The sequence below is a fragment of the Rattus norvegicus genome, chromosome 2, assembly GCF_036323735.1.
Source record: "Rattus norvegicus strain BN/NHsdMcwi chromosome 2, GRCr8, whole genome shotgun sequence".
Taxonomy (NCBI): Eukaryota; Metazoa; Chordata; class Mammalia; order Rodentia; family Muridae; genus Rattus; species Rattus norvegicus.
The window spans coordinates 42,015,785-42,038,029 of NC_086020.1; the positions used below are offsets into that span (position 1 = coordinate 42,015,785).

General features: G+C 38.3%; 1 protein-coding gene and 1 long non-coding RNA gene across 6 annotated transcripts in view; one reads left to right on the forward strand and one right to left on the reverse strand.

Annotated features, from left to right (window-relative positions):
* The window catches only part of LOC120101083 (uncharacterized), a 31,128-nt gene extending 25,829 nt beyond the window's left edge, over nucleotides 1-5,299 (reverse strand). Inside the window, exon 1 of the long non-coding RNA XR_010063747.1 lies at nucleotides 5,210-5,299. This is a non-coding gene — a long non-coding RNA (uncharacterized LOC120101083). The remainder of the gene's footprint in view (nucleotides 1-5,209) is intronic.
* Nucleotides 1-22,245, forward strand: part of Pde4d (phosphodiesterase 4D) — a 1,514,231-nt gene that overhangs the window by 267,448 nt on the left and 1,224,538 nt on the right. Inside the window, exon 1 of one of the 5 annotated variants that reach the window (XM_063281300.1) lies at nucleotides 15,780-16,114. The exons of the other annotated variants lie outside the window; for them this stretch is intronic. The gene's annotated coding sequence lies outside the window, so the exon portion shown is untranslated. Of the gene's footprint in view, nucleotides 1-15,779; nucleotides 16,115-22,245 lie in introns of those variants that run through there. 5 annotated transcript variants of the gene reach the window in all.

Sequence of the window (22,245 nt, forward strand, 5' to 3'; positions counted from 1 at the left end):
ATTTTGTCTGACTTGAGTCTATACAGATCTAGTATATGAGTTTATAAGTACATCTGCCCTGTTGTGTGTGGAAAACAGTTTCCTTGAAGTCATTCACTACCGCTGGATTTTATAATACTTCTTTTCCCCTTTTCACATAGCTCCCTAAGCTTTGGGAGAACATGTGGACTGTAGGTACCCCATTTAGGAATGAGCATCTGAACTCTCTCATTCTACAAGTTGGCAAGTTTTAGGCCTCTGTGTTAGATATTGTGCACTGCATGATGATTCTGTGATGATGGTTGAGTGATACACTGATCTGTAGGCACAGCAGTAAGTCATTAGGAATTCTTTTATTGCTATGCCCACTTAGAAGAATAATAGTGTTATCTTTTCTCCTAAGACCCATGACCTACATAGCTTTAGGTTCTGGTCTCATTCACAGTATTGGGTATGGATTACATCTCCTGGGGTAGACATTAAAAACAATCAATTTTAAAAAGTGCTTGATTGTTCCCACACATTTGTGTCACTACTGTACCAATGGTCATATCTTGTCAGGCCAGTCACTGTTGTAGTTTGAGGGGTTCACAGGCAGGTAAAACTTATGATTACCTTCCTACTTCCATAGTGCACACTGCCTCCTCCAGAGTTTGTTAGTCAATGGGAAAGAGGCATCTTATTGAGTACTGTCTAGACTTCTCTATATTCTATGATTCAAGTATGTGGCATCTTAAATATTACTGTCTTATTATTGAATTCTGTAGGTTAATCACTATTGTTAGTGATAGTCTGTAATATTTGAGGGTAAGGGTCTATGAAATCCCACTGGTCAACAACTTAAAAGAGAAAATTATTCTTGATAGTAGGCATTTTATCTGGTAGTGTAGTTGAACCCTCCCACCCCCACTCCATAATAGGGTAACTCTATTTAAACTCCTTTTATATATGTATACATTTTAGGAAGCTTCTAAAGAAGTAGACTTCTATATGGCATTTTCAAATGTCTTTTAATACTACTTATATCTCCTCATATTCCCTCCTATATCCTTCCGGTTCTGTTTCCCTCTTCTTTCCTTTGTTGCATTATATTCTATTTCCTTATTCTTGAAAGACTTATTCCTCTCCTTTTATCAATTATCTAACTTCTGTGGGTATTCTCATCCCAGTAAGAATGCCTTGGATAAAAAAAGCAAGCAAATAAATAAACCAAACCAAAACAAGACATATGACAGCACATGCAGGCAAGGGTGTGAGGAAAGGGGAACACTCATGTACTTCTGGTGGGAGTGCAAACTGGTAAAGTTCCCATGGGAATTGCTGTAACCTCATAGCTGAAAACTGACTTTCCACAATGTGCGGCTACATCAGTTGGAGGGATAGACTTGAAAGACCCTTTCTGTGCTTTATTACAGAGACACTCGCCCATCCATGATCACTGCTATTTTATTTTTCATAACCAGAAACTAGAAACGAACCAAACGCCCATCATCTGATGAATGGATAATGAAAATCTGGTATATTTACATAATAGAGTATGATCTGGCTTTCAAGAAAATAAGAAACAGTAGGTAACTAGATGGAACCAGAAACAGTCATCCCACATGAGGTATTCCAGAAAAAACATTGCATGCTTCTCTCCTATATGAATGCTACATTTTAAACCTTAGATATTGTATTTCATTTGAGCTAATCAGTATCAGATTTATCACCAGATACATAAAGACTATATAAAATGAATAAGTGACTGCCCATGGCTTATCTATATTGTAATGTTTTAGAATATAGTATAATTTCAAATGAATATACTCCTTAAACCACCTTTGTGTTGTTCCTTTTGTTTATAAGTTGGTTTTTCACAGCCAGAATACAGCAAATACATAGGCGAATGCCAGCAGCAAACCACTGAACCACTGAACTGAGAATGGGACCCCCGTTGAAGGAATTTTAGAAAGGACTAAAAGAGCTTGAAGGGGCTTGAGACCCCATATGAACAACAATGCCAACCAACCAGAGTTTCCAGGGACTAAGCCACTACCCAAAGACTATACATGGACTGACCCTGGGCTCCAACCTCATAGGTAGCAATGAATAGCCTAGTAAGGGCACCAGTGGAAGGGGAAGCCCTTGGTCCTGCCAAGATTGAACCCCCAGTGAACTGGATTGTTGGGGGGAGGACGGTAATGGGGGGAGGATGGGGAGGGAAACACCCATACAGGCAGGGAGGGGAAAGGGCTAGGGGGATGTTGGCCTGGAAACCGGGAAGGGGAATAACAATCGAAATGTAAATAAGACATACTCAAGTTAATAAAGATGGGAAAAAAGAATAAGTTGGTTTTTCTAAAAGCCTTTCCTTGTTTTTCCACTATGTAGGTGTGCTAGTGTATTCTGTACTCCTGGTTCCTCACAGGACAGTTGTGGTAATGAACATTTTCTTAAGTTGTCGCCTCTGTACCGTTTCACCATTTTATTCAAAAAGGCTTTACATGCTTCTCTTCTGTATGTTTAATCTTGTTTCTATGTTCGGTTGTTGCCTGCTTCACTGTTTCAATAACATTTGGATCATTCTTTCCTATTAGCCTTGCAGACGTTTGCTTATTTTTTATTGTCCCTTTCTCTTGTTTTCATATTTTCTAACTCATTTCTCCTTCCTCCCTTAGAGTTGTTTTATCGATCTTTTCCTAGCTCATTAAATGAATAACTAGTTTTTGTTTTTTTTCTTAAGCAATGTCATAATTTTTCATTGTTTTTATTGATTCACTCCACTGAATTTTTTTTTTTTTGGTTTCTCTGTTGAGCCTTTCAAGCTTATTGAGTTGAATTTTTTTAATTATTCATTTTTTAAAAACAACAAGAAGGCTCAGTACCGAGACACCCTCCAGGTCTGCCATTTGCCTCAAGCCTTTTGTACATGTCTTCTGGTTATGTTCACATTTGAAAAAGTCTGTGCTATAGCTTTTATTTTTTCTCTAATCAAGCATGAATGCATATTATATTTTGGAGGCTTCCATTGTGTTTTTATTGAAAAAATAATATCTTCTGATGCATCTTGCAAATTGTTCATTTGTGGACAAATGCATGATCTATGTGCATTTTTTTCTGCTCCTGCTCTACTGAGATTCTATATGTAATTTGTCAATAAATGCTTGTTGATCTGAAGTAAGATAAAAAAGAATTGTCAGGCTAGTAAACTATGGCTAAATGAAGAATTCCTGCTCCAGTCGAGGGGTTATCTGTGATATAGGCATAGAAGGACTGATACTGTAGGAAGGAGTACAGTAATTTCGATGTTTCCTGCAGCTGCACGCTCTGTCAGCTTGCTAATCACATCCGTAACCATGAGTCACTGTTGGAATGGGCTTCACACTGCAACATCTTGAAGATGTTTCCTTCTGTAAACAACAAATTAACTACACATCGAAGCTTTATTGTGTTCAAATTTCTGCAAGAAATTCTTATTTGAGGCATATCCTGTATAAGCAGCTGTGAATAGAAATTCTATTTTACGAAGCAGAATTTTTGGCTTCTTATATGAAGACAAAGCTAATGGCTTCTGGTTGGAATCATAGTAGCAATCTTGTTGTAAAGAGTTTTTCAGGAATTAGAATATTGCCTTAATCATGCAATTGGAGGTGCAAACACATGTTTGCTCATTTTCTCCAGGAGATTTAGTTAAAAACATTTAAGGAAGAGGTTAGGGCAAGGCTCATACTTATATAGTATTTGATCACTATAATAGCATTTGGAATTTATTAATGTCCATTCAAATGCTTAATTTTATTTACATTTAAAGAGTTTCAGGTATTGTTTACATCTTCTGTTAACCAGGTTTGGTCAATATTTCTCACCTGCAGCTCTCATTTAATTTTCTGCCTCTGTCTCTATCCTTACATTCATTATGTTCTAATACCACAAAACCCTGCAGTCTTTACATAACATACCTCAGGCAATATGAGCTGTTAAAGAAAAAGTTGCTTTGAACTCCATATTGAGTTTTATCAACACAAAAAGCATTTGAAAAAATCAGAAAGAGGTGTCATTCACAGATATTCCAAGCTTACTCAATAGCTGAAGGCTTCAGCATGTCAGAGCATATGGGAAAAACATTACATGGTATTGGTTCATTGGTTCATACAGTTCACAATAGTAAATGACAGTGGTGTGTGTGTGTGTGTGTGTGTGTGTGTGTGTGTGTGTGTGTGTGTGTAGGTCTTTTAAGAAGTAAACTTACTGAGAAAAATCTTCTGCTCTATCTGTACAGAAAACAACAAATAGTAGAAATGAGATGAAGATCCCTGTCATTCTGTGATATCTCTGACTCACATGAAGAGGTTAGAGGCCTCAGAATGCCTTCTTGTCTGGTTAAGGTTTTAGGAGTCCTGAGTCTGATTGTTCCTCATCCATATAAGCACTTAGCAGCTATTCAGTGTCTCTGAAGTGGTCAGAATGGCTGTATCTTCTAAAAGACTCATACACTAAAGTACTCACTCTCCAAGTTGGTGGTATTAGGAGATGAGACCTTTGGATGGGGATTAGGTCATGAGAATGAAGCCATCACAGGTAGAATTGGACCCTTATAAAGAAGCACCAGGAGATTAGTTGAGTTTCCTGCACTAAATACAACATCAGCTACTAGTTTGCCATGGATAGCCTTTAGTTTCCTTAGGGATTTTATAATGACTGGGTGCTCGATTTGGTCAAAGGTTTTTCTGCATCTGTTGAGATGATTGTGTGACTCTCTTTCTGTCTCTCTTTCTTTCTGTCTCTCTTTCTTTCTTTCTTCCTTCCTTCCTTCCTTCCTTCCTTCCTTCCTTCCTTCCTTTCTTTCTTTTTTACATTTTTTTCTTTTATTGGATTTCTTATTTGCATTTCAAATGCTATTCCCTTTCCCAGATTCTTCTCCAGAAACCTGCTGCTTCTATGAGGGTGCTCCCCCAACCCACTCCTTCCCACCTCCCCGCCATTAGGTATATTTATGTAGTAGATTACATTTATTGGTTTACATAAGTTGAACACTCCTTGCATCTCTGGAATAAAGACAAGTTAATCAGAGTGAAGGACATAAGGACATTTGGTGTGATCTTGAATTCTGGCTATAAATATTTTATTGAGAATATCTCTGTCTGTGTTTATCAGGGAGATTAATTTACAATTTTCTATGTTGTGTCTTTACATTCTTTGGGAATTGGTGACATTGACTTTGTCTAAAAGCGTTTGGTAGTATCCCTACCTTTCTTCTTTGGTGGAGCAGTTAGCAGTGCATTGATGTCATTTCTTTTCAGGACTGGTAGAATTCAGCAGTTGAACTGTCAAAGTCTGGCCTTTTGTAAGTTTGGAGAATTATTTATATTTCTGCTACAATTTCCTTGTTTGTTATAGCTATGCTTAAATTGTTTACAAATCTTAGTCTAGTTTTTCTACATCATATGATTATAGACATTTAACCAAATTCTTTCAGATGTTTTAGTTTAATGAAATGTACGTTTTTAAGGTATATGCTAGTGATTTTCTGGATTTCATTGATATCTGTTTTAACAGATATCTCCCTTTTCATCTCTAATTTTACTAATTGGGTCTAATACTTGTAATTTTTGTTAGATTAGCTCAGGATGTTTTTTTTATAAAATCATATCTATTTTTATTTATTTACTTTTCATTGTTTAAATCCATGAGGGGTACAACTTCATATTGATTCTGTGTCCAGTGGACTCCACAGTTAGATCAGTTCAGAATTGACACATGGCAACATTGCCATGGGCCTGTATTACCTTTCCCCAGATTGCTCTGTATTTTTTTTTCACTTACCTCCATGGGTTAGCTTTACACCCTTACATATCATATCATCCTTAAGGGAATAAACACTTTTAATTTTTAATGGATTAATTTATTTATTCACTTTACATCCTGATCACAGCCTCCCTCCTTCCTCTTCTCCCAGTCCCCACCTCACCCCTTGGTACCCAATCTGCACTTGCTATGAAGCACATCCTCTCCCACAGTCCAGCTAGGGGAAAGTGATCCAATGTCAGGCAACAGAGTCTGAGTCAGAGATAGACTTTGCTCCAATTGTTAGGGGACCCACATAAGACCACGTTGCACATCTACTACATATGTATAGGGGGCCTAGGTCCAGTCCATATGTGCTCTCTTGTTGGTGGTTCAGTCTCTGTGAGCCTCCATGGGATCAATTGAGTTGGCTCTATGGGTCTTCTTGTTGTGTGCTTGACCCCTCTGCCTCCCCCAGAAGAAGTCCTTTCCTGAACTCTTGCATAAGACTCCATGAGCTCAGTATAATGTTTGGCTGTGGGCCTTTTGCATCTGTTTCATCAGCTGCTCAAGGAAGCCTCTCAGAAGACAGTTATGTTATGCAAACATAGCAGAATATCAATAGTGACAGGGGTTGGTTCTCTCCCATGGGATAGGTCTTAATTTGGGCCAGTCATTGTTTGGCATTTCCTTAATCTGTCTATCTTTATCCCTGTACATCTTGTAGGAAGGGGCTATCTTGGAGGCAAACTCAATGGACTTTGCATATTCTTGTAGGAAGGGCAAATTTTGGGTCAAAGGTTTTATGGGTGGGTTTGTGTCCTCCTCCCTACAATGAGAGTCCTGTCTGGCTACAGGAGATAACCACTTCAGGCTCCATGTTCCTGCTGCTAGGTTTCTCAGCGAGGGTCACATCCACATTCTCTCAGGAGTCTCCCCTGTTCTAGGTCTCTGGCTTGTCCTAGAGATGCGCTCCCCCCAAATTTCTCTTCTCTCTCTCAATCCTTTCACCCCTCACCTGATTCCCAACCCTGTTTGCCTCCCTATCCCCTCCCCCACCCAGATCCCTCCCTCCATCCACTTCCTATGCCTTTTTTTATTTCCCTTTTCTGAGTGAGATTCAAGCATCCTCCCTAAGATCCTCCTGTTACTTAATTTCTTTTGGCCCGTGGATTGTAGCATGGTTATCCTATACTTTATGGCTAATGTCCACTTATAAATGAGTATATAGTATGTGAATCTTTCTGCTTCTGGGTTACCTCATTCAGGAAGACATTTTCTAGTTCCATTCATTTGCCTGCAAATTTCATGTCATTGATTTTAGTAGCTGAATAGTATTCCATTGTGTAAATGTACCACATTTTTCATCTATTCTATAATTGAGGGACACCTGAGTTCTCAAGTATTTAAATACCAACAAACCAAATAACTCAATTAAAAATGGGGTACAGATATAGATCTCTCCTGAGAGACACATCCAGAGCATGTCCAATACAGAGGTCAATGCTAGCAGCAAGCCACAGAACTGAGAACAGGACCCCGTTTAGGGGAATTAGAGGAAGGATTGAAAGAGCTGAAGGGGCTTGCAACCCCAGAAGAACAACAATGCCAACCAACCAGAGATTCCAGGGACTAAACCACTACTGAAAGACTATACAAGGACTGACCCAGGGCTCCAACTGTATATGTAGCAGAGGATAGCCTTGTTGGGGCACCAGTGGAAGGAGAAGCCCTTGGTCCTGCCACAGTTGGACCCCTAGTGCAGGGGAGTGTGTGTGGGGGGTAAGGGAGGTGGAGGGGGAACACCCGTATGGGGGAGAGGGTAAGGATGCAGGCCTATGAACAGGAAACTGGGAAAGGGAATACCATTTGAAATGTAAGTAAAGAAATATATCTAATAAAAAAGTTTTAAAAAAGAAAGAAAGGATAAGGTTGAGCAGGAAAACAACACATGGTAATATTTGAGCAACAACAATGGTCATGAGTTAATAAATTATCTTATTTGTTATATGTACCTTCCTGGGTCATTTATTTGTATTTAATACATTTTTGTTCTAGAATTTCTAGGGTAGATTAAAAATGGTGGAAAGTATGGAGTTTCTACACTTATGTCCTCTCACATGTACAAATTCTTATACTCTCTGTTTCCCATTTCAGTGGTACGTTTGCTACAAACAATCTACATTAGAACATCATTATCATATAAAAGTCAAATTTGTATTTGTTGTATATCAACTTACTCCAAGATAAAAGTACTATCTTGGAGGCAAACTCAATGGACTTTGCATATTCAAAAGCAGTGCTTCTCAAACTTTTTAAGGCATTGACCCTTTAATACAGCTCCTCATGTTTGGTGACACACAATCATAAAATTAGTTTCTCCTTTATGATTGTAATTTTGCTACTGTTATGAATAATAATGTAAATATATGTTTTCTGGTGGTCTTGGGTAACTCTCAAAGGAATAGTAATTCACAGGTTGAGAACTACTGTCCTAAAGGGAAGGGAAACATTCTATTATTTAGTGATGCTCTCTTAAGAATGTAAACAACACAAGGGCTTTAGGAAGTCACTGAAACTGATCAGATGTACTAGGTTCCTCCCTCCCCAAAGTTATACAAGCCTTAATGGTTTCTGAGAGACATTCTCAATCAAGCCATGCTTCCCTGAAGAAGCAGATATCAGTAGAGCTGTCTGGAAAAGGCTCAGATGAACTGGGCTATCTGGAAAGGACACTCTTCAACCTGTTGAGCTGCCTAAAAGCCATGCATTGTACTCTAGGATTCCACGTTTCTTAAGCCTTCATCCATGCTGGGAAGGACTTTGGTGATGAAATTAAATTTGACTTATTTCTACTCCTGTTAATTAGAACCAATAAACTCATTGGTTCACCAAGCTGGACATTAGTGGTATCTGCGCTTTAGATCTGTCATTATACTGTATAAACCAAGAGAAAAGACATCCAGGATGTTAGTCAAGGTATCAGTCAAGGTTCTCTAGAATCACAGAGCTTATGGAATCTCTCTCTCTCTCTCTCTGTCTCTCTCTCTCTGTGAATAAAAAAATGGGGTACAGAGACAGAATTCTCACTGGAGGGATCACTAATGTCAGAGAAACACTAAGAATTGTTCACCATCCTTCATCATCAGAGAAATCCAGGTCAGAACAACTCTGAGACGCCATCTTACACGTGTCAGAATGGCTGAGATGAAAAAGCTCAAGTGACAGCACATGCTGGATCAAGGGCAACACTCTTCCACGGCTGGTGGGAGTACAAACTTGTCCAGCCACTTTGGAAATCAACCTGATGGTTTCTCAGAAAATTAGGAATAGTTGTATCTCAAGAAGCAGCTACGTACTCCTGTGCATGTACCCAAAAGATGCTTCCCCACACCACAGGCACATTTGCTCCACTGTGTTCCATTTTATACGCCAGAACTCCCAACATAAACTCTTGCTGCCCCTGAGCTCCCAAGTTTATACAATTTTGCTACAGTGATCCAGGTTCAGGCATCCCTCCCAATAGGCAGGAAGGTCGCAATAGTTGAATTAACTAGCTGAAGTGTAAAAATACATGCCTTACCTCAGGGAACCACCTAGAGATCTATCAAGTTAGCTAGAATCTTTTGTGTCTGTGTCTGATCAAGCTCAGTCTAACTTAGTGCTTCTCAAATGAGGCCAATTTCAACCATATGAACATTAGGCAGTGTCTAGAGACATTTTTTCTTACAACAGCTGGGGGAAATCCTGCCAGGTAATTTTTGGCATATGAATAGACAAATGGGTAAAGGAAAACAGAGTCCAGAAATATCCACACATTATATAGTAATTGAATTTTTAAGATGGCAAAGTAATCAAATGAAGTAATGGAAAGCTGAGTTAGTGAATGATACGAGCATAAGTTAATATACATATGGAAAATTGAATCTTCACCTCCAAGTTCATATCACAAGGGAAAATTAATTCACAATAGAGACTGAATTAAAAATTAAAATATGACTAGAAGAAAATGGGGAACATACACACATTTAAATTAGTGATAGGCCAAGATGTTTTCAACAGGATCTTGAAAATAACCATATAGACTCACAAATTAGATTGCTCATTAATAGGCATGACTAAGCAAATGAGTAAGCAAGCCACTGATGGAGTTGCAAGATTTGCAAAGTACATCTGACAAAGGAGTGAGTCAATTTTAAGCAAAGAATTCTACACAGAATAAGAAAAAGATCTCTCTACCAACTTCAGTAAAAATAGATAAAGTGTCTCACAGATGTCCAGATAACACAGTAAGGAATGTCAACACCATTATTCTTTGGGGAACTTCATTGACAACTACAATAAGAGAGCACTGTGCACACACCAGAAAGGCCAACATTAAAGATAGATGACACAAAATGCTCACAAGAAAATGGAGCTACTGTGCACTTAACTGGAAAAATCCCACATACTTATCACCAAGACTATACGTAAACAGAATTCGTCACTCCTATATACTGTAATATAATCTATGGAAATGCACCTCTGGTTCATGTGACAATGTGGATAAATGTCACAGGCATAATGATGGGTTAAAGAATGAAGAAAAAGCCTTAACATGTCCTGTCTGATTCCATCTCCAGAAAGTTCCAAAACAAAAATAATGAAACATTAAAAGAAAAATAAATGATTGCTTTTGGGAAGAAAGCTTGACGAAAAGAACATATTACAGAACATGGAAACATTCCACATCATAGTACAGTCATGAGCTATTTGTGTATGTCCATTGGTCAAAACAGTGACACTAGGCTTTTGGTACTTTTCTGCATATAAACTTATCAAAAAGACTAAGCAGAGCAGAAGAGGAAGAGGAAGAGGAAGAGGAAGGGGAAGAATTGTTTTATGTGGTAGAAAGAGTTCATCTTATTCAAGTACTAACATGAGTTAATATTAGTAACTCAATGAATGGAAATGTGATTAATAAAAACTCTGTTAGACACAGAATTTTTTTAAATAACTGAAGAAGATTTAAAAATATATGTGTGGCCTTAAAATGTCTCTTAGAGAAGTACATTGATATAACTTAGATTATTTCCAAGGTTGACTTTCACTGTAGAGAGGTAACAGGAATCATGTGTCACTGAATGCCAGTCACATTTTGTTTTTATAGTAGTAAGCAATGAGTACATGTTTGGTATCTATCCTTCCCTCTCTCATTCTTTCCTTCCTTCCTTCCCTCCCTCATTCTTTCTTTCCTTCCTTCCTTCTTTCCTTCCTTCCTTCCTGATTGATTTGAATAATTTTTCTTTCCTTTAGAGCTAACTTACATTTGGATTTTAATGTCATTAGTGATCCAAAGTACTGGACTAATGTACTTCTAATATAATCATACAATAAAATGTGTATGTCTAATATTTCAAGAGAAACTATTAAAGTAATAGTTTATGTCGACTCTGTCAGCTCTTTAGTAAGAATACTTTAAAAAGTAGCTATCATCTTGTATGATAAGAAATAGAGAAGGGAACTAATAGTCTTCAAAATGAATATGATGAAGAGGAAGAATACTAAAACTGGAAAAAAAAGAACCAAACAATCACAAGGATGCTGTAGATTGCTTCTGCATACATGTCAAAGATCCCTTCCATTTCTGGCTAAGTCACAACACAGGGTAGTCAACTTATAATTGGTTCAATTTCCAAGATGATTAGAATTGAGAAACATTAAGAATTTTTGGTTGTTTTATGTTGTTGAACATTTTGCTTTTCTAGTTGTTTGTTTGTCTTTTGTTTCTGAGACACAGTCTCTCTGGGTAGTGCAGTCTGGTCTTGAGCTTAGAATCTTTCTGCTTTCACTTTTCTAGTTGTTGAGATAACAGGTGAGGACCACTGGGCCTCTGCTTATTCACTGGCCAAACTAGTCTGTAGTATATTTTGTTTAGGAATAAGGAGAACTATTACTAATTGTTTCCTCATCTTATGCTTTTTTTGGAATAAATTATAAACTGTAGAATTTTTTGAAATTGATTTCTTGACTCTAAAAGTTGATAGAATTAAGTTGCTGTTGAGTGTGTTTAGACTTGTTACTTGAGAAAGATATTACACTTGGATTTTAATGTTATTAACTTTCCCGAAGGCCCCTATAAATTCATTCTATATAAATTTACATTGGAAGGAAGAATGAAAGCATTCTACTAGAGAATCCTAATAGAGTTTTAGAGAACATGTTTCTCATATGTGGTTTCTCCTCATACTGCATCGTCTTTCAGTCTAAGAGTTAATCAGTAGAAATCAACCACAAATACAGAAGAACAGTGTGTTTTCAAACACACCTAGTTTATCAAAGTCCTATGTGTTACATGATGCCTTGAAAGTTGTATAATTTCCATGTTTAAATGAGTGGTCTGTCTACACTGAAGATTGGCTTAACTTAGTCATGTATAGACCATATTTGGAATTCATAATCCTCAGATAGTGTGAGACAAAGAGTGTGTGTGTGTGTGTGTGTGTGTGTGTGTGTGATTTTCCCCTTTATCCATTAGTGGCCATCTTGGCTGATTCTACTAGTGTGGAATCACTTGTTCGTGTTAGGCACATTTAGAGGTCAGAAATTAACATTGGAATGTCTTTCTTAATTCTCTCTCTCTCTCTCTCTCTCTCTCTCTCTCTCTCTCTCTCTCTCTCTCTCTCTCCCTCTCTCTGATGCAGTGTTTCTCACTATACCTGAAGCTCACTATTTTAGCTACACTGATTGCCTAGTGGGACCCAGAGATCTGCTTATCTTCATTTCCATCTGGGGTTATAGATATATGTTCCCATGCCCAGCTTTTACGTGGGTGCTAAGGAATCTGATCAGACCCTCATGCTTGTGTGGCAGATTCTTTACTCACTGAATTGCTTCCTTGGATTATACATCAAACTTAATAAATGCACTAAGACATTTTGTTCTTGTGCATAGCATTATTAAAAATAATGAACATTTTTAATAATAACTTTTTAAATAATAACATTTTTAAATAATAACTTCTGTTTATGAGGCAATAATCTTGTCTTAAACATATTACAGAATGTGGATATCAACAAGTGCACTTGTGTATGGGCACACATGCACACACACACACACAACACACACATATACACACACACACATACACACACACGTACACAAACGTACATGTACACATTAAGTAACCTAAAATGTAAAATACTGATTTTTCACTTAGTCTTTCATTTTAAAGTCTTTTCTGTGTGATTAAAGGACTCTATAATATATGCCCCATTTCTTCACTGTTAGTAATTTCTCTGTATTTCATATAATCAATTAGTTGGCATCTGGATGCAAACCTTTTTTTTATTTGAAGTTGGAATTACTTAAAATAGATCACCAGCTGTGAAAATACAGGTCAGAGACCTTTCCACTGTTTGGCTTATTGTTTGCTTGTTAGACATACATATTATAATTTTACCTTTCTTATTTATAAGTGGATCTCATTGTTTAACTGTGCATTTTTGAATAACCAGTGAGATTAAAATGTAAACGCTCATCTCCTCAGTACCTGCCTTTGTCATTATTTTTGTGTATTTTATTTAGGATTTTTCGTACAGATTAGAATCACCTCTTTTTTACTGATGCATCTTATTCTAATTGGTAGCTTTTATGTTTATCACATAAGAATGTGTTTGAGTTCAACACCAAGAAGTTAAAAACATTAGAGAAAGACCCACTGACAAGTAGAAGCTGGGTTTCCTTAATAACAGACACTATTCATAGTGTGACACAGGACCTCTGAGATACAGTTGGTTTTATTCCTGTTGTGTCGTTGCTTTCAAACTATGGTGAAGAGAAGCCAACTAGTTAACCTGTTTTCCATCCTCCTGAGACTGCCCAGAACTAGAAGCAATATTATGAGTTCTGAATCTCCATGTCAAGATGGTTTGTGGCCATGTCAAGATGCTGAAGCCATGCCTAGGTCATTGCTCATTAAAGATGTACTTTGGACCAACAGAAACCAAGAAAAGGACACTAAGTCACCTCCCTTCAAGGCAGTATAGAACATTCTGTCCTTACAGAAATACTCAGAACTCTGTCTTGCTGTTAGAGCATTTACTATTCATCTGTTTGTGTTTTTGCTTGTCCTGATTTCTTAGAAACAGTAAATATATTAGGGAAAGAACATTTAAAATCATTATTCTTTTGCTTTTTCTGTGTATACAAACTTCTCCACCATTCGTTATATACTAATATTTTCCCCCTAAGTATGTCATGTAACTTTAAAGAACAATTTATTTCATAGAGATGAGTCAATATGCCTGCAGGCTATTTCCTACTATGCATTTCACTTTGAAATTTTGGTGAATATTAATTTTATTTCCTTCTTTGGGCTTTCTGCCTTCTTGAGACCATTAGCTTGTGCCTTGTTGTAACTTATGTCTTATCATCTTTGGTTTCTCAAGTGAATCCTTCATGCTATCATAGTAAAGGGTGGGTCACATGTGCTGTGCATTCACATACTTTGTATATGGCCATGAGTGAATGCTGCTCCTACTCTTATGCATAGACAGGCAAATGTTAATCATGTTGCTATTTAGCATTTGCCTCTCTACAAACTAAACATTTTGATTCCTTATTAGTCAGTTACTAAAGGTCATAAAATGACCATCATCTTTCCTAGAAAGAACTCGGAGCATTGGTATATAATTAATCCACCTAATTTTAGCAATTTAGGAAAAATCAATTCAACAGCATGAGATGAAATATGGTCAATAAAATTGTGACTCTCTCTACAGTGATTTAAAAAAAAGGCAGGCTGGATATATCTGTCTGGCTCAGTTTTAGTTGGGGTTTTCCTGATTCCTTTTGAGGTCATGAAAATTTCTATAAAAATGCAAATAATTACACATTTAATTGCAGTTCCAAAAATTTGCACTCTTGGATAAAACTGGCTTAAGCCCCATCCCACCATTGCTGTAATTGCAATACTGTCTACTGTTAATTTGCATTTTAATTAAGCTTTAAACATTTAACTAGAGGATGGTCCAATAGAAGATCTTATAATGATCTCAGTAATTGGTAGGCAAGAGTTATTATTTTTTTATATTGCTATTTTAGCAGAGAGAAATCTGCCCAACAAGGATAGGGAAAAGCTAATAACCTTCAAAACAGACTCTTCATTTTGGGACCGTGATGAGAAAATCATGAGTCAGGAATGGAGAAGTCAGAAGAGATTGACATTAAGGGACCTCAGTAATGTCAAGGGTCACTTAAATTGTTGAAATGTATGCTAGAACCTTTCACGGGTTAGGGGAAAATGCTGTCTTTATTTTGAGCTCCCTAAGATACATTAATTTAGATATACCAGGCCTGACATTTTTGTTGTTGCGATTTTGTGTCTTCAAGGCCTAACAGAAGCAGCCTATACTGGATTTTGTGTCTAACTCACTGATTTAAATGTTAAGGATGTTTTCCTAATCTATTTCCTTTAAACTACTTTGGGAAGGGACACGAAAGTAAGATGACCGACTCTCAAATGATCTGCACTTAGAAGAACCTTCTTTAAATCTTGAAAACAGAGTGCTGGTGTCTTCAATATGATCTGGGAGGAGAGACTAGTGGGCAGAGCAGGTGTTGATTCAAATATAATTCCACATGTTTCTTCTGTGGTTTCCCTTAGGTGAGTCAGCAGGTATAGTTTATGATGAAATCAACAGCCTATAATGTGGTTCTGTAGAAGGAATGCTCAGAAATGTAAGGCTCAAATGTCGTGGGTGGTAAATATGAAGTGCTAAAGTAAAACGTCCTTATCACACTGTAATCTCCCAGGTACTTGTGATCACAGTCGTAGTGTCAGTGCTAAAACGAGGCTGACACAGGAGTGAACACAACTGCCTATGTTCTCCGGAGAAAATATAAATGATTGTTTGTGAATGAGACTCTTCGAACTTCAGAAGACATCAGTAAAATATCTGGGGGTGGTTCTTAAGCTTTTAAAAGCAAGCTTTACTGAGTGATGATCAGTTGTTAAATGTCTAATCACATGAGGACCACCCAATAAAACAAACTACTCAGTTATATACAAAATTCCTCAGAGTCACTCTTCCTCTGTGTGTGGGTTCCCAGTTCACTCTTTCTAGGTCAGTTTTTACTGTGTGTTCATCCATGAGCTAAAATCACAACCTGTTCGTTTTATTTTCTCTTATTTTGGAATGTGTAGATATATGAAGGACTAAGCAAAGGAACAGAGAAACTTCTTGGGGGAGAAAATAATATTCGCAATTCGAATCTACAAATCTTCAACCTAGCACTAAGGGAGACTAATAAGCATGTAACGGATTTTGAGGCCAAAGGTAGATGCTGACTACCATGCTGAGACTAAATGATCATTTAACCTTTTACTGTAAGTATTGGATGTTAGATAAGATATTAAGGAAGAATCAGAAATGCACACACTTGGTGATATTATCCAGGAAGAATGTGACACTGAGGAAAACCATGCTGAAAGACCTCAGGGAGAAAATACATGGACCGGCTGGCGTTAGTATAGTCTTACATGCCCATCGTGTGCAAATCCAGTACAGTTTAGAACAAGCCACAAGTCTGCAAGGCTAAGAAAATGCTTCTTTCGGAATCTTTCAATGGACTCAGGAAGCATGATGGTATTTAAACATTTTATTAAGCTCAAAGTAGAGAAAAATCCTTGTTAAATAAGTAGATGAATACTCTCTGATAGGGCGGAGGTATCACAGAGGGGCTATTAGGGTCAAATAGTTACTTTTGTGTAGAATTTTATACATAAAAGCAAAGTCATACAATAGCAGTAGTCAAAAGTATTAAAGGCTCTCACGTGCAATGAGGGCTAGAGACAACAACTTAGTTAAGAACTTAGCCATTTCTAAACATTTTAGAAACTTAAAGGATATGACTTAGAAAATGTAAGAAAAAAAATATTCTACTGAAGATGTGGAGATGAGAAGGTAAGATATTATAAGAAGATACTATTTCAGCTGCATAGGATGTTTATATTCAGAAACATGACTGTATGTACATATAAAATTGTGTGTGTGGGTGTGTGGGTGTGTGTGTGCATGCACACATGTGTGTAAAAATTGTGTTCTGTCTTGGCTTTAGAAAATTTATTGTTTTTAATTTTGTGTTTGCTGACGCATTTCTACATGCCTTAAACTAAGTGCTAGAAACTCAGAATATCCACGAACTTCAGTTTTTATCTTCATAGAGCCTTGGGGTAGTAGAAAAGACAGGAAATTGTGTGCTGAAGGCAAGTAGTAGTTCTCTGAGACCTCCAGGGGGCGCCTCTTCTACACAACAGCGCCATGTGGTGGAGTTCCTCTCCGGGATTCTCAGCCCAAAAGACAACTGAACAGACTGCATTATCTATCAGAGAATGCATTTGCTCACCCAACGTTAATATTTTACTCTGTGCTACAGATAGACTTCCTCTTAGAGATAAAGTTTCTGGAGGCCATAAATCTGGTTCTTAGTATTCTGTGGTGTCTAAAATAGCACCTTGCACAGAGAGCTGGCACTTAAGACCAACTTTTGGGACACAGCTAAAATGTTTGCTTGAGGGAAAAAACAAAGCTTGTCTCGCCGGCAGGTGTGGCTATCAGACGGCCTGACCCTCCTTTGCTCGTCTCTCAGAGCCTTTATAGTTGTGTCATGTGGCTGAGGCCAAAGGCAGTGCTCTGCTGGAGGCAGTTTACCACTTGATTTTCGATTATGAAAGCTTTGTTGGTATTCTAAAGAGTCTAACCCTTCTGTGCGTAAATTTTTTCTTATTAGTGGGGAGGAAAAATGCTAAATATCTGTAAGCTACTCTGCTAATTCAAAGTAAGTATTTGTTAAAATGTCACCTTCTGTTCCAGTTCCACGTTCAATTTTTGTTCATTCCTACCTACCTAAGACCAAGTCAATATTCAAGACTGCGTAGGATCCTTCTTCTTGACCTCAGCTGTAAACTCCATTACCTTTTAAGTGATCATGTAGCTGAAGCAGATGGTCCATGAAGCACATTGATAAAGCTGAGGGCAAACTATCTCATGCTTAAATAGCTGCCGAGGCAGTCAGTATAATGGGCTGGGATTTCAAATATACTCAGTGAGGGATTACACCTCGTGCCCACACCATATCATCCCGAGGGTGCCGCAAAGATATCGTGCGTAGATGTTCTGAGTATATCTTACTGTAGCTGGGAATCTATGAGGAGTTTCAAACAAGCATCTTTCTTTGGAGTACGAGGGCCCTCAGGGAGCAAATGCAAGAGAAGAGCTTCAGAGTGGTTTCATTTTTCATCACGGATGGTCTTTGGAAAGTTAGTTCTTTACGTACTAGCACTTAGGTATCAAAAATTGCTTGTCATATGTCATGGGAATATATAGCCAGATAGCTCCCCCTTGAGTGGGCGTACCTTTCTCATGTCACCAAAGAGGCAGAGTAGTTCTCCAATTTCTTGAACACTTCCTACCACACACTAAACAGCTCTATTTTCTGAGGTATTGTGACAACTGATTGGATGTGGTCTGAGTTCATGGTGATCAGGGGTTACGTGGGCACCCTGTTTACCGGAAACTCCAGTCAAAGTATTCTCACAGATATGGGCTAGTTCTCTGAAGGATTTAATCAAAGACAATGAACATCCCCAGTGCCTCTTGCCTGAGCACTGTAAAAGTATATAAAATAAAAGAACATGCTTCCTGTATCTCACGTCCTGATGAGTGCATCTGAACCCACTTTTAAAGCAGCATTGGAGAAGCTGGCTTCTCTTTAAAAGAGTCATTCACTTGTCAACATTTGTACAGATAGAAGGGAAAGGAATTCTTAAGGCTATCTTACTATGATCCATTCTTGATGAGGTTGGGTAATCGTGGGCAGCGCTTTACTTCATGAATTTGAGTGGTGGTAATGTGAGGTAAAGTCTATCTATTTTTGCCCACCACAGTAGCACTACATGCACCTAATTAGTTATTTAAGACTCTTCCTCTGGTACTTACTGCCCCGTCCTTTCTCCTTGTTTCCCTAAACTCTACTTTCTTATTCTCCAGCTGCCAGTAGAAGTTGCAGTTTCCTTTCCTATCGACTTTTTAAAATGCATTTTTAAAACTTTTTTGAGAATTTTATATGCAAGCACTGTATGTACCTCATTTCCCTCCCTCTCTCCGCTTCAACTCCTTCCATGTATCCCTGAACTTTTTCAAATTCATGACCAGCTGGTGTCCTGGTCCTCTGACTCCAATATTCTTTCTTCTCCCTTTTCTAAATAAACAGGGCTCTCAAAAATAAAATAGAACTCCTCCTATCTACTGCTGTTTTATCATCTGAATGCTAAGCAGGCATCTCTTGCCCTTCTGCACATTCAGAAGGCTGCTCTTCAGGAAGAACACTTGAGCCATTGCCATTCTTCTTGGTGATGCACATTTATGGGACGGCCAAGTACAGTCCTACTTGCTACTAAATGACATAAAGTACCTAACGTGACACACACAAATTGAGAGAGACATTCTTATGAAAACTAGAGAGAATGCTACTCAGGTTTCCTCGAGCAAAGTTATTGAAATAACTGTTGAGTGGCCAGTCATGGAAGACCGAGGTAGTATTAAAAAAAAAAGGCCAAGCTCTGATTGCCTCTCCAGTGTCTTACTCCTCATTTCAGAAGAGACAAAGTGCAGTCATAGATGATATTAACACTGAAAGCAAGGTGGGGCCTTGCATCAAGTGTGCAGGAAACTACACCTAATTAAATGTTTGGACAGCCAGACCTGAAAGGGACTCTCAAGGCTGTCTTACTGTGATCCATCTTTGATGAGGTTGGAGAGCATGTTATTCCACATGCTTGGGTGGCAGTGAAATAAGGCTGATAGTCATGATTCCAAAGGATAGATAAGGTGCCCATTTTGAACATTCCCAGTCACTGTTTATTTAATAAACTAGCCATCTACTTACTAAAAACAGTATACTTCTGACCCGAGGCTACATTTCAAGCCACTAGATGTTCTTTTAGGCAAGGAAAGTTGAGAAATACATTGGAGATTCTTGGTGTCCTGATGTCCCAATGATGGAGAAAGCTCATTAGGGAACTCCTTGGCGTGAACTAAGGAAAGAGGCTCCTCTAGCAATTGGTCTCCATATGTGCTGTAACAATGGCACAGATGGGAATGGTAACTTATTGTCATAGGTTGTCTTGGAGAAATTCTAGCAAAAGCCTTATACCTGTGCAAGACGTTATTTCAGGAATTGCGGACCCCAAAGATAATCTCGTTATGGAGAGGCATCTCATAGCAGAAGCATCTAGCAGCAGAAATATGAGTTATCTATTTTTTCATCATTTTGTGCATGAGGCATCAATGAAATCCTCAAATTTCCTTGAGAGCTGGTAATAGTCTCATTGATGGCTTGAATCCTAACTGGCAAGGTGTCTGAAAGAGATGCTGAATACCCGTAGAATAATGACATGTTCCCAAATGGGATATTCTGCTCCTTTGCATAACAATTGAAACCGAAATAGCTTGCCTGTGAAAGTTTGTTGAATCTTCTTTCCCCTTTCCATTTATTGCACTCCTATTGTAATGAGTGCTGTGTACTATCGTGTTGACATATGACTGTTCTCCATTCATTCATTTCCTACAACCAAAGACAAGGCAAGTTTGCTCCAGGAAGGAACTTGGCTTGGTGTTTGTGAGATTTCCACAATCCTACTCCTGACCAGCAATTTTATTTTTCTATGGGTGGTTGTTGATAGACTTTATTTGCCTCCTTCACCTGCAGCAACAGCCCAGAGGAGAACTGATGAGACAGTTGGGCTGCCGTGTGAAACGTGGTACAAGACTGCAGGCCCTGCTGTGATAGAAACCCATCAAGTCCATTATTTTATGTCTTTTTCCATATTGTAGCTCCCACGAGGTAAGGTGTCAAGCTACATTAAGCCCATAAAAGAGAAATTTGAGTCCATGATGTGTAACTCCCCAGGAACTGTAATTAGCATAATGTTTCTAGAGTTTTCTAACTGATACTTGAAGAAAAGAAGTTATCAGTTCTCTAACTTATAATTGATGTTTAACATAAAAAACTTTTTGGAACACTCAGTACCTTATGAAACTTTGTGAGAAGCTCTAATTGTATGCAAGATTATATCAAATGCTGGGGGAAGCAGAGAGCTCAGGAAGCTAAGAACATAAATATAATTTCTCAGGTTAGGGATTTAGCTCAGTGGTAGTGCGCTTGCCTAGGAAGCGCAAGGCCCTGGGTTCGGTTCCCAGCTCCGCAAAAAAAAGAACCAAAATAAATAAATAAATAAATATAATTTCTCGCATTGATAGGAAAAACAGAATTTCATATGAGTAAAAATTGAAGTTGAAATTTGTTGCACAACAAAGATATGTGAGAAGTTTCCTGCAAATGTAGACCTTAAGCATTGCATTTTAAAGAGCCCTCATGTGGTAGGTTGAATTATGATCCTCAGGGAGATATATCTATGACTTAACATTTGGGACTTTTGAATATGGCCTCCTTAGGAAAGGACTGTTGCATAAATAATGAAAATCTTAACCTGACACAACCCCCAGATTGCATGGATGGGTCCTAAATCCAGTGAAAACATCTTTGAAAAGGAAAGAAGAGAAAACATAACATTTGAGGAGAAGATCACATGGATGTCAACACTGAAACTGGAGTTATATCTGGAGCCACTTTGAGCTGGACAGTACCAGGAGTAAAGGAAACACACTTTACCAGAGCCTTGGCACTAGACTCAGACCCGTGGAAAAGTGAAGTGCTAAGTCGCCAGCTTGTGATAAACTGTCTCACAGCCACTTGAAACCAGAACACTGGGGGTCAAAAGACAAACGAAAAGGAGAAATTCAACCAAATGAAAGTGTGTGAACAGCAGAACAGGTTTTACTGCATGCTAATAAGTCAATATCTGGGGAAATTTCCTAACACTCAGTGCCTGTATAAGGAGGAGATGTCTACAAATCAACCTCAGATTACATCTTAAGAAACTAGCAGAGAAGAGCAAAGCAAGCTCTCAAATAAACAGAAGAAAGGAAATCTGAAGATTAAAGTAGAGATCAGAAACATAAAAGAAAAAAATCAGTAAATTATTGAAAACAAAGGTTGCTTGCTTGAGAAAATCAATAATACAGATAAACCTGGCTGAAACAGACTGATGGAGGTCAAGGTGGGGGAGTCAGGGGAGGAAAAGAAAGGAGAGAGGAGGGACGAGAGGAGATGGAAAGTGGTGTCAGAAACACATGGCACAGCTGGGAAAGGACTATACTGAGGTGACATGGGGATGCGTGACCTCAGGGGTGTTGGTTTATTTCTTGACTGTCCCTTCCCATCCCCAGGATTCAGGGGGCTCCTGCCTTACCTCCAGGAAACGTCTTGTTTGTCTCTGGGTTAGGGTACAGCCTCCCTCACATCAGCCAGCATATATTTAACATCTTCACCAGTTCAGCAGCCTTGCCCTCATACCCACCAGCAGCAAGTTTGTGCTTCTCACGAGGCTGTAGAGGA